This window comes from Otolemur garnettii, unplaced genomic scaffold (assembly GCF_000181295.1).
Source record: "Otolemur garnettii isolate 467f Iridium unplaced genomic scaffold, OtoGar3 scaffold00057, whole genome shotgun sequence".
Lineage (NCBI taxonomy): Eukaryota > Metazoa > Chordata > Mammalia > Primates > Galagidae > Otolemur > Otolemur garnettii.
In genome coordinates this window covers 6,377,442-6,390,271 of record NW_003852452.1, presented here as the reverse complement: position 1 = coordinate 6,390,271, position 12,830 = coordinate 6,377,442, and the positions used below count along the sequence as shown (strand labels likewise).

At 38.0% G+C, this 12,830-nt stretch overlaps 1 protein-coding gene and 1 pseudogene across 1 annotated transcript in view; both read left to right on the top strand.

Annotated features, from left to right (window-relative positions):
- Nucleotides 1–12,830, top strand: part of ITPR2 (inositol 1,4,5-trisphosphate receptor type 2) — a 482,247-nt gene that overhangs the window by 27,960 nt on the left and 441,457 nt on the right. The window lies entirely within an intron of this gene.
- Nucleotides 6,111–6,794, top strand: LOC105887244 (annotated as a pseudogene).

Below are 12,830 nucleotides of genomic sequence, written 5' to 3'. Positions count from 1 at the left end.
GAAGACTCGATTGTGGAATTTTTAAGCATCAGGAGAATAAATACCAACATTTGTACAAAAGGGGGAAGAAAAAGACTAGAAGGGCATTATAGGAATCTCATGAAACCTATTGTAAATCACGGAGAGCGGCTGTGCCAAGATGTCAGAGGCAGTGACATGGATTTATAGTATGGAACAGTGTGTTCCTAGTTTAACTTCTCACCTGCCTGGTGGTGCCTCCAGCAGGACATGAGCACAGACTGAACACACTGTGCTTGGCAGGGCTCATGAATGGAACCAGTGTGAGTCGGTTTGGGGTGGGGAAGGAAATCATTTGAAACGTATAGTTAGTATAGAAATATTTTTCTACGCATTTTATTACAGTAGAAAGCAGTATCAATAACCAAGATTTAAAATGACTACAGTTTCAATTATTCTTTCTTTGATATATATTTTGTTTAACATTGATTCTTTTTTCTTCTCTTTCGAGATAGTGTCTCACTCTGTCACCCTCAATAGAGTGCTGTGATGTCACAGTTTACAGCAACCTCCAGCTTCTGGGCTAGGTGATTCTCTTGCCTCAACCTTCCAAGCAGCTGATTTTCTAATAATGCATATCTATGTATTTCTTTAAAGAGAAGAGAGATTTTCTTTCAATAATTACCATGCATTTATATCTTTCAGATGTATTTTGTTCAGTTAATATGGTCATGAGGTTGTGGTGATTAATTAATATGATATTTAAAAGTCTAATGATCTTAATTCTCTGTGTGGTTTCTTGTGGATCCACGCTGAACAGGAGACTGTTACCTCCTTGACACAGTGCTGAGTTTGAACTTGAGATCACCAATGCATTCAAATCCTCATCCTGAACTTTTTTTCATGTTTAATAACTACATGCGAACTTAGCTACACTATTTCCACACATTTACTCTTTTTTCTTCTTCCAGTGTTAGTTAAGGGATTCAGTAGAATCTAGGGTGGTGCCTGACACATGGTAGGTGGTTGATTAAATCTGTTTAACAGAAGATGAGTGAATATAATTTAATGTTTGACAGTGTGCTTTGTGAGCAGGGGGGACCAATCTCTTGTTTTTTGTCCTCAAGGCTTTTTCTTTGTCCCATTTTTTCCTATTAAAAATCAGGTTTGAATAACATTTTCCATTCAGATTTACTGCATTAAGTAAGTGAATATTAGAGTGCTTATTCTGTGCCAGGCAAGGTCTAAGTTTTTGATTCTGAAGTACTTACCTGTGCACCTTATTTATGGTAAATACTATAGAACCAAACTAATAGCCCTTAAAAAGAGCATAATTGTTTATTATTTATGTGTCCTCCACATTTTCCTGCTACACTCCCTAGTTGGAATATTGACAATTTGAAGCCCAAGTACGGACTCTCACCTTTCTTAGCTGGCTTGCCATGCTGGTTTCTGAAGTGGTCTTCCTGCTTCTGCCTCCCTCATTCCCACCAGTCTGTTGTCAACCCAGCCGCTGGAAGAATCTTTGTAGAAATAAGCTGGGTCACGTTGACTTTCTTCTGCTCTAAACCCTCCAGCGTCTCCTGTCTCACTCAGAATAAAAGCCCGAGTCTTGACTGTGACTTCGGAGGTCCTACCCAATGTGGCCTTACATTCCTTGGTGGTCTCCCCTGCGTCTTCACTCCCCGCGGCCATGTTGGCTTTCCTGCAGGTCTTGGGACATGCTGAAGACGTTCCCACTCTCCAGTCTTTGGACTGGCTAGTCTCTCTGCCTGAAATGCGTTTCTCCTCCGTGTCTCCCTCACCTCCTTTAAGTATTTTACTGCATTTGGCTTCCTTTTTTCTATAGCATTTATCCCTTTGCACACTATACTGTATAATTTATGGATCGACTAGGTTTGTTGTTGGTGGTTTGTCTCCTGCCCACCCGCTTCCTGCAAGAATGAGAGTTTTGTTTGCTCTTGGAACAATGCATGGCACCTAATAGCTGCTCAGTAAACGCAGTGTTTGTGAAGAGATTTAAATCTATTGTTTTCTGAAGTTCTTAACTACTTTCAACAATTAAGTGGTGAAAACTAATAATGATGATAAAAGTGATGCAAGGGAGTCATTACTGGGTATGTACTTTGTGTCAGGCATTTGTAAGCAATCCCATTGTTGATAATGATTGTTGAGGGTGCCTAAGGCAGCTACACTTGAGTGCTTTCCCTCCTCCTAAGACAAAGACACAAAGGATCTGGCAAGCCCCACCCCCTGGGAAGTTCCCTAACTTTTCGGGCAAGCTGTAGAATTTGCCTACTCCTTGGGACCCGTATAAAAGGGGTCTCTAACCACCCCCCAGATGCCATGTTAGCATTGCCCAGGAGGTGCCATCTTTTTCAATAAAGCTGACCTAAACTTCTCTGCTCCCCTGCGGGCTAGTCTCTGAGTGACACCACTTACCACAGTGATCGTGATGGCTACCCTTTATTGAAAGCCTTTTTGTTTTGTCAAATTAATTTTTTTTTAAACAAACCTATGAACCCTGTGAGATTAATGCTATTATTTACCTAAATTTTATAGTTAGGCCAGAGAAGTAACTTTCACAACAATACCCATTTAAAATGTAATAGATACAACTGAGATACAAGAATCTTTAGAAAGGAGAATGTATTGTTAAATTTATATTATCCCATTTTTGTCCTATTATGTTAGATGCCAATATGTTTCTTTAGGAATTTTTTTTTTCTTTCATAATTGAGATTTTATTGGTTGTGTTGAAGAGCAGCAGTACACAGGCATTTCAATTCGTACACAGTTCTTAACATGTGAGTATGTATTGAAAATCTTTTTAAAAACAGCATTCCAGTCAGGCACGGTGGCTCATGCCTGTAATCCCAGTGCTCTGGCAGGCCAACGTGGGTGGATTGCCTGAACTGATGGGTTTGAGACCAGCCTGAGAAGAGTGAGACCCTGTCTCTAAAAAATAGCCAGGCCCTGTGGCAGGTGCCTCTAGTCCCATCTGCTTTGGAGGCTGAGGCAAGAAGATCCCTTGAACCTAAGAGTTTGAGGTTGCAGTGAGTTGTGACGCCGTGGCACTCTACCAAGGGTAACAAGGTGAGATTGTCTCAAAAAAAAAAAAAGGAACAGTATTCCAGTGACTTTCTAGCTTAAAATTTTGAGGGAAATTTTTCTAAAGAGGATATCAAGGAGCGGTATCTTCACCTGCTGACAAGCTGTCAGAAAATTTCCACCAATTCACAATTTATTATCATATACACTGCATAATGAGTTTCTCAGTCTTTTACAGCACATTAACAAAATTACTAGGAAGACAGGACTACCATGACCAAAGATGTTCCAGAGTACATGCAAAAAGCACCACCAAGGAGTGCTTTTCTTTATGAAACAATTACACTAAAAAACAACAAGTAATTAAAAATGTCAAGAACTTAAAGTCAGGACTGTGATTCCATATTTGCATTTAGTATGCTTGTGTTATAGGATATAAAAACCAGTTTTCCACGGCAGCAAAGCCTCCCACAATTCAATATCCCACACTATTTTCTGGTTGCACCCCCCCTCCCCAAAACCCAAACCAACCAGCAAATGATTTGACCTCTTAAAGAAAATACACTTACATGGGATGAAGTGGGATTCTTTCCTTCTTAAAAAATGTTTCAAGAACTACTAAAAAACTTGCATTTACAAAATAGTTGATAAACTGTTCCTCTGGATTGTACAGGAAGGAGGACAGGGACCCCTGATAGAACATGGGAGATATGATGGTAATCAGACTTGGCTTCTTTCTGTCTGGCTTCCCAGAGGCTGGACTCTCCTGGGTTTTAGTTTCTCCATTTTTTGCAGGTAAATCATCTTGAGTTTCTTGGTTAGCCACTTCTGCCCGTTTTCTTTTTGTTCTCCTTTTCCCTTTTGTTTGTACTTTTTTGTCTGAAGCTTTATCCTTTGCTATTGTATTTGCTGGGATTCCTTTCCACTTTTACAAGAGCAGGTCTAGCTGACAACTGAGAGCTCTCCTCTCGGGCTCTTCCTTCACTGCTTTTTGGTGGTGGGGAGGGCATGTTCCTGGGGCCTGGGGACCATGGAATGCAGAGGGAAGCTGGCCTATGATGTCCTCCGGAATTTTTATTTAAACTTATGATCATGTGTGAAGGATTTAGGGATTAAAATTAGGAATACTCTTGTATTTAGAGATAAATTTATTACTACAGTTAATTACCGATTGCATTTCAAGAGTACTAACATTTCTAGGGGTTGGAAAACATTTTTTTGTATAACCTAGAAGCAAGGAAAATAAAATATATACATGTAGCTCTTTTCAGCCACTAGCCATCCCTTCTTACTCTTAGGTGGCTCTGGTTTCAGAGGTCATGTGGGTAACTTCACTGTTGTCGGGTAAGGATTCATTCACCCCATCCCAGAAAGAGAGGTCTCTGCTCTTTAATTAAAATGCTCCAGAAGAGATCCTGTCTGTCATCCCAGCCACAATTAGTCCCTTGCCAGTAACAGATAAATCTGGGATTATTTTATTTGTGCACAGAAATGGCTTTTAAGAGGGCCTTATGCCCACTGGTTTGTTCCATCCATACCAATTATAGGTGTGATTTTGGAATAACAACTGTGTGTGTTTTTTTAAACTCATATGAATTCACATTTAGCCACTGTTAATTAAATGTTGGAAGTTCTGTCTCTGAAGGAATTAAGTGAGAATGGGAAGTTGTTTTGTATTTAGCTTTTCCCTTTGTTCCTAGTTCTTAGAAACATCCTAGTTACTGGTTAAGAAACAAGAGTCATTTGCTTGTAGCTTTCAGGAGGTAATTTTTATCCCCTCTAACTTTCTGGCAATACGAGCCTAGTTTCTGGTGTTATAATGATTGTGAGAATCGGTTGGTAGTTGCCAGAGGTTTTTCTGGCCAGGGAACTTCTCTTGCCAACTATTTCCTCCTAGGAATTTTTCCCTTTTATGTCTGATCAGTCAGGAAGTGGTAGTTGGTTCTCATATTCATCTCTTTCTGAGAAAGGAGGCACAGTGAAAGCTACAGGGAAGAGGCAGGTCCTTACAGCTGCAGAACTAATCACTAAGGCATTGTACTCTGAAGACTGCAAAGAAGGAAATGTTTTTGGATACTCATGTTCTGTTCTGCCTAGGAACTGTTACTTACTGAATTATTTTAGGACGTATGGTACTTTTGAGCCATCCACTTTAGAATACATAATTGTTACTTTGCAGTTTGCCTAAGGTCTGAACAAAGGATGACAGTATTACTGCATTCTTGTTCCATCTTTCCTTTCTGTGATCTTTTTGCTGTATCATTCACATCAGGTTGTATGTGCAGTTTTTTTCTTTACCTTTGCAGTCTATTATACAGTGTCAATTGATTCATTCAACAGTTACTTTTGTGAACTTACTACATGCCAGTCATTGTGCTGTTAAAGATTAAAGACTAAAAACACGCTGCTCCTGTCCCCAGGGAGATCACTGTTTATTGGAGATGTGTATCTGGAGGTGTAATAAAATAAGGTAACAGCTTGAGGTATATAATACATTAGGACAACAGCATGTCAAATATGATGGGATCGTAGAAGGAGACCCTATGCCTTTGGAGGATGAGTGAGTGTGGGGTATTTGGTGAAATACAAGTTCATAGTAAGCCAAGAGAATATTTTTTAACAAGCCAAGTTTGTAGTTAGGCTATACATATAGTGGAGATATGAAAATCATTAATCTGACTATGGTTGAGGAAACCAGTATGCGAATGTTCCGTATATGCTCAAAAAGAATACATTTTCTGCAATTGAGTTTGATATATTTCCATTAGAAATTATGTATTTTGGCTCAGTGCCTATGGCTAAAGCAGCTAAGGCGCCAGCCACATACACCTGAGCTGGCAGGTTCGAATCCAGCCTGGGCCCGCCAAACAACAATGATGGCTGCCACCAAAAAGTGGCCGGGCGTTGTGGTGGGCGCCTGTAGTCCCAGCTACTTGGGAGGCTGAGGCAGGAGAATCATTTGAGCCCAGGAGTTGGAGGTTGCTGTGAGCTGTGATGCCATGGCACTCTACCCAGGGGGACAGCTTGAGGGTCTGTCTCAAAAAAAAAAAAAATAGAAAAACTGAGGCGAGAGTATCGCTTGATCCCAAGAGTTAGAGGTTGTTGTGAGCTATGATGTGACAGTAATTGTGACCCAGAAGAAAGTACCTGATAAATTATTGGATTCCAGCACAGTGTCACTTATTCAAGATAACTGAAAACATTGGCTGTGTAATGACAGGAATGACAGCTGACAGCAGATCCCAGGTACAGAGGGCACACTATGAGGCAGCTGATTGGAAGTACAAGTATGGCTATGAGATGCCCGTGGACATGCTGTGTAAAAGAATTGCTGACATTTCTCAGGTCTACACACAGAACGCTGAAATGAGGCCTCTTGGTTGTTGTATGATTTTAATTGGTATAGATGAAGAACAAGGCCCTCAGGTGTACACGTGTGATCCTGTGGGTTACTACTATGGGTTTAAAGCCACTGCAGCAGGAGTTAAACAAACTGAGTCAACCAGCTTCCTTGAAAAAAAGTGAAGAAGAAATTTGATTGGACATTTGAACAGACAGTGGAAACTGCGATTACATACCTGTCTACTGTTCTGTCAGTCGATTTCAAACCTTCAGAAATAGAAGTTGGAGTAGTTACAGTTGAAAATCCTAAATTCACGATTCTTACAGAAGCAGAGACTGATGCTCACCTCGTTGCTCTAGCAGAGAGAGATTAAGCATTATTAGTTTACCAAATCTATGATGCCACCTGTCTGCGTGTTTGGAACCAACAGACCGACATTGTAGAGGCCCTTGGACTAAGAAAGGAACCTCTCCCACTCCTCCTCCTGCTATGAAGTGGTTAGGGGGTCTGGATAAATAAAAACAATCCTTTTGGAAAAAAAAAAGAAATTATATGTTTTATATATGTCCACTAGGTCAGGCTCTTAATTATAGATTTCAGAGTGTATGTCCTTAGTAAGTTTGTTCTCTTTTCCCTATCAGTAATTAAAAACATGTTGAGATCTCCCGTTATGATAATGTATTTGTTAACTTCTCCCTATAGTTTTGTAAATTTTTAAAATATATTTTTTGTCTTTTACATGTTTATTTAGAATTTATCTTCTCAGAGAACTAATTATGTAATGGCTTTCTTTATTCTTACTAAAATTTTTTTTTCTTAAAGTCTTCTTCTCTGATATTATCACTGCTATCATACCTTTCTTTTGATTAATGTTTCCCTGGTTTGTCTTTTTCTGTCCTGTGTTCCAGGTATGAATCTTGTACATAGCATATGTCTGATTTATTTTTTTATCTAACTGAAAATCTTTTAAGTGATATGAAAATTAAAGTGATTATGATTATTATGTCATTCAAAGAACACGCATAGACCTTTTTATAAAGGTAACATACAAATGGTCAAAAGGTATATGAAAAAAAAATGCCCGATATTACTAATCATCAAGGGAATGCAAACTAAAATCATAGGGAGATACCACCTCACACGTGTTAGAATGGCTGTTATCAAAAAAAACAAGAGATATCAAGTGTTGAAGAGGGTGTGGAGAAAAGGAATTTCTTCACTGGTGGTTGGGCTACTTTAAAGGTCATTTCTGTCTTTGCTGTTCTGTATTTATCCTCAATAGATCTGAATGTATTTTTTTTTCTTAAAATATACCTTTTTCTTGGCTGGTTGCAGTGGCTCACACCTGTAATCCTAGTAGTTTGGGAGACAGAGGTGGAAGGATCACTTGAGCCCAGGAGTTAGAGACTGCAGCGAGCTGTGATAACACCAGTGCACTCTAACCCAGGGTACAGAGTAAGATCCTGTCTCAAAACAAAAAACAAAACAAAACAAAACAAAAAAAATAGCTTATTTTTTGGGATGTGTTGTGTATTTTGTATCTGTAGATTTGTATCTTCCATTAGCTATGAAGGTTCTCGGCCATTATCTCTTCAAATATTGCCCCTCTTCTATTCTCTCTACTCTCTTCTTTTGGGATGCTAATTACATATGCATGGTAACCTTCACATGCTATCATTTATATCTCTTAACTCTGCTTTCATATTTTCTCTGCCCTATTGTCCTTTACTTCATTGTGAGTAATTATTTAAGACCTGTCTTCCAGGTTATTAGTTAGCTTTGCCTGATTTATTGTCTTAAGCCCTGTCTACTTATTCAGGTATTATTTTTCATTCTAGAAATTCATTACCAGATCTATTTGAAGGTGGGCTTCCTGCTGGCTGTTTGAAATACATTTGTCTTTCATTTTTTAAACATTTCATAATAGTTATTTCATATTTTTTAGTTGATAATTGTAGTATCTGTTGTTTTTGCTGACTTAATGCATTATAGCTTGTTCCTTCTCATGTTGGTAATTGTTAAAATATTTGAGCTCATATCTCCTGAATTTAATCTGCAGTATATAACTATAAATTTCGAGCAAATAATAAAAAACAACTATTTGCAGATGGAATGTCACCAAAGTAGGCAAAAACCTGGGGCAGAGGAGTTATCTGTACTTGGAAGAAGAGAGTGGTAGTAGGTGAATTTACAATTTTTATGGCCTTTTTCCTGAGAGCACCTGAAAATTGGTGCCAACCAGAAGGTGAAAACTCAAACAGGAATGACAGCGTGGTAATAGTAATTGTCGGAACTTGGAATTTGTTTTGTGAGTGACTTTTATCAGCACACAAGTGATTTTTTAGCTTTTTTCAGATAACTGAGAACTGTTAGTAGTTAAGTTCTGCTCAGCCATCACTAAATAATTGATTTCAACTGGTACAGATGCCATTTATATTCTGAGAAAGGCACTTTGCAAATACCTTCATTTTCATGAGAACTGTAATGGACAGGCTGGGACAAAATGCTTCACAAACTGACTTGCAATAGTACTGAGTTCTAAGAGGTCCAGGAGGCAGGGGAAGGAGAATCAAGAACAGGAAGTTACCAGACAGAGAAAGAAAATCCCAGAAGAAAAAGTCATGATTTCTTTCTATGTCTGGATTAGAACTTTAAGCTTTCAAAATACACTGGTAAATTCTTTTCTGAAATCATTGTCAGATGTATGTGTTTCTCTTTGAAGGGCTGTGTGTGTAACTCTTCTAGTCTCCACCCCCCCCCCATAGTTTCATCAACATCCAAACTCTGAAGATAATTGCCTCACAAAATGATGGTTTCTTGCAGTTATTTTTAAAAAGGTCAATATTTCAGAGGCAGAATTCTCTTTGTTGTCATATGGCACTTATTTATTTTATTTTACTTTCTTTTCTTTGTTTTTTTCTTCTCTCTCTCTTTCTTCCTTTCTTTCTTTTTTTGAGTCTCTGTTGCCCAGGTTAGAGTGCTGTGGCCTCAACCTAGTTCACAGCACCCTCAAACTCCTGGGCTCAAGTAATCATCCTTTCTCAGCCTCTTGAGTAGCTAGGACTACAGGTGCATGCCACAATGCTTGGCTAATTTTGCTAACCGTAGTAGAGACAGAGTCTCACTCTTACTCAGGTTGGTCTCAAACTTCTGAGCTCAAGGGATCCTCCCTCCTCGGCCTCCCAGAGTGCTAGGATTACAGGCATGAGCCATGCCTCAAAATCATTTTATTTAAATGTACTTTGGGGCCATTTTATTAAAAGTGAGCTATATCACTTAATGGTAAATGGATCAGGTACACATGGTAAACGAACATCAGGAAAACACTTATATTATACCATGATATTTTATATTCAAGGTAGAAGTACCATTTATAGGGAAACAGATAAGACTAACACTTTAAATATCATGTGGCATTTTCTTTGTAGTTGTTGAAATAAAAAGGGGCTTGAGTAGTTTGCTTTCTTTAGGAAATATACAGTACTTAAAAGTCTGATGGCCATGTATTTTTCTATAATAATTTTTCTCTACCCCATGTGTACTTCTAAAATATGTATTGTTTAGTTTTGCCTATTTATGCCATCTATGTAAATGGGATTATATAATTTGTTATTTTTGTACTTGCTTGTTTTTAAGCTTAACTTGATGTTTTTGAGATTTTGAGTGTTACTGCATGGAGTTGCAATTTATTTGTTTTTCTGTGATTATGTACTGTATGAAAACTATTCATTTAGCCATAATTTATATATCCTGCTATTGATAGGCATATGCTATTTTTTCAGTTTTTGCTGTCATAAACAGTGTTGCTTTAAATTCTCTTGCCCATGTCTCCAGATGCAAGTTTATGAGACTTTTGTAGGGCACATTTGTATATACATCTGTTCAACTTTAAGTGCCACATTCTTCCCAAAGTGTTTGTTCTAGTTTTTATTCCCTTTGGCAGTGAATGAAAATTTGCATTGATTCAAAACCTTGTTAATATTTGATTATTTTTCTACCTTATTTTTTGTTAACTTATTGGATATGTTATGGGACCTTAATTTGATTTTTTTTTTTTTTTTTCTGATCACGAATGAGTTTTTTTCAGGACTGTTTTGCATTTGTCTGTTTGGTTGTCTTTTTCTTACTGATTCTTAGACATTCTTCAAACATTTCTGATATTAAGCCTTTGTAGCAAATATCTTCTAGTTTGTAGCTTGTGTGGTCAGGGATGTTTCTGGTATTTATGGCTTCTTTGTTTGAATGAGAAGAACATTCTTCTACTGGCTGCACAGACTGTTCCCTTGTGCAAATTTACCACTACCTCTGGGCAAATGCAGCCTGTGCCACTGTATACGTCTTCAACACTAGAACATACTTTATGTCTACAACATATTTTGTGTGCTGCCACCTTTTTATAATGTTCAGTTTTAAAAACACTTGTGGCTGTTTCATTTCTTTGTGGGGATGGAAGTACTTAATTTTAATGTATACAAATTTCTCAGCCTTTGAAGCTTTTTTTCCAGTCTGGCTTAAGTAATCTTTCCCTATGCTTCTGCTCATGAAAATCATCACCCATGTTGTCTTGTAAAAGGTTTATAGTTTTTTTTTTTTTTTTTGAGACAGAGCCTTGATCTGTCGCCAGGCTACAGTGTAGTAGCTCCTGGCAGCCTCAAATTCCCTGGGCTCCAATGATCCTCCTGCCTTAGCCTCCCAAGTGGCTGGGAATACAGATGTGTGCCACTAAACCCAGATAATTTTTCTGTTTTTTGTAAAGGTGGGGGTTTGCTCTTGCTCAGGCTGGCTTTGAACTCCCAAGCTCAAGTGAGTCTCCCACCTCAGCCTCCAAAAGTACCAAGATTACAGTCATGAGTATTGAGCCTGGCCCTAAAAACTTTATAGTTTTACCTATTATTAAGACCATAATCCACTTGGTATTGACTATGTATAGTGTGAGGAAGGAATTAGATATTTTTTCCCATATGGGTAACTAATTGTACTACCATCATTTAACAGTCCATTTTTTTCTCTGCCTTAATGTGTTTTGGTGTTAGGTTTCTAGAAATGACAAAAATAGGGAAGCCATTATATACATTAATGACTTCTAGAGAAGATTTAGGTATACGATACTGCTTTCCAAATATAGATACTATAAAAAATTAAATTATAGAATTATGGGAATTTAAAGCTGGTGGAATAGATATCAATGAAGGTCAATTAGTATTTCAGTAAAAAATCCAGAAGTATCTCCCACAGAGTCACTGTTCTGTTCTACATGTAGAGTATATAAGAGAATTACAAGTTTAGCCTGTGGAATAGAAAGAGGAAGCCAAGTCTTGGCTTGGCTCATAAGCTGTCTTTGTGACCATATCATTTGAACTCTTTAATCTGGAGGAAAAAGATGTTTTGCAAAATTCTTTGGAAATTAGTGATAATGAATATAAACGTATAGAGCCGTACTTGGCATATAATCAGTGATTGACAGATTATAATTATTAGTAATATTTGATTAAGAAGGTAAGACTAATAATGTATGACATAGGATGATAAATTTATAGACCATCTTGAAAATTGCTATAGGAATTCAGAGAAGAATCCCTCATCTTAGGGGGGAAATGGTTTCAATGAAGACATAAAATTTGAAGATGTGTTCAAAGGATGAATTTTGATTAATTTTTGTATCTTTTTGAGTTTTTTTTCTTTTTTTGAGATAGGGTCTTTTTCTCTCACCCAGGCTGTGGTGGAGTGGTATAATCATAGCTATCACTCTGGGGGTGGTGGTGCTGAGATGGGTAGTTTACATGAGCTCAGGAGTTCAAGACAGGCCTGAGCAAAAGTGAAACCCCATCTCTACTTAAAAAAAAAAAAAAAAGAAAAACTAGCTGGGTTTGTTTGTGGGTGCCTATGGTCCCAGCTACTTGGGAGGTGAGACGAGAGGATTACCAGAGCCCAAGAGTTTGAGATTGATGTGAGCTGTCTCAAAAAAATAAAGTATTAGAAGATGCAGATAGATGTAAGAGAATGTCCTGTGGTGGGAAACACTGGGTACGATTTCACCTCCAAATAAAACACATTTCCAATATTAGTACTATCGGAAATGTGCTAAATAGCCCTGCCGGTATTCAGAAAGAGGTTGCTGGGGATAAGTAGAGGTTGTTCCAGGCACTAACATTAAAATCTTGTTTGACTTTTAATGTCAGGGATCATACCTGTCGTATACCAGATTCACACTCCTTGTTTCTTCCCTTTCTTCCATTTTGGCCAAATGCAATTCTAGTACTTTATGTCTGCAAAATGAAATTTTCACCTTTGTGATTTTCACAGAAGCTTGTGTATAAGGAAGAGGACAAATTATTAGAACTGAAGTTACTCCTAATTATTGTTTTTATCTGGGCTATCAGGTAACCGAGGATAGACATAGTATCTACATAGAAGCATTGGGCCTGGGTGTGGTGGCTCACACCTGTAATCCTAACACTCTGAGAGGCCGAGCTGGGAA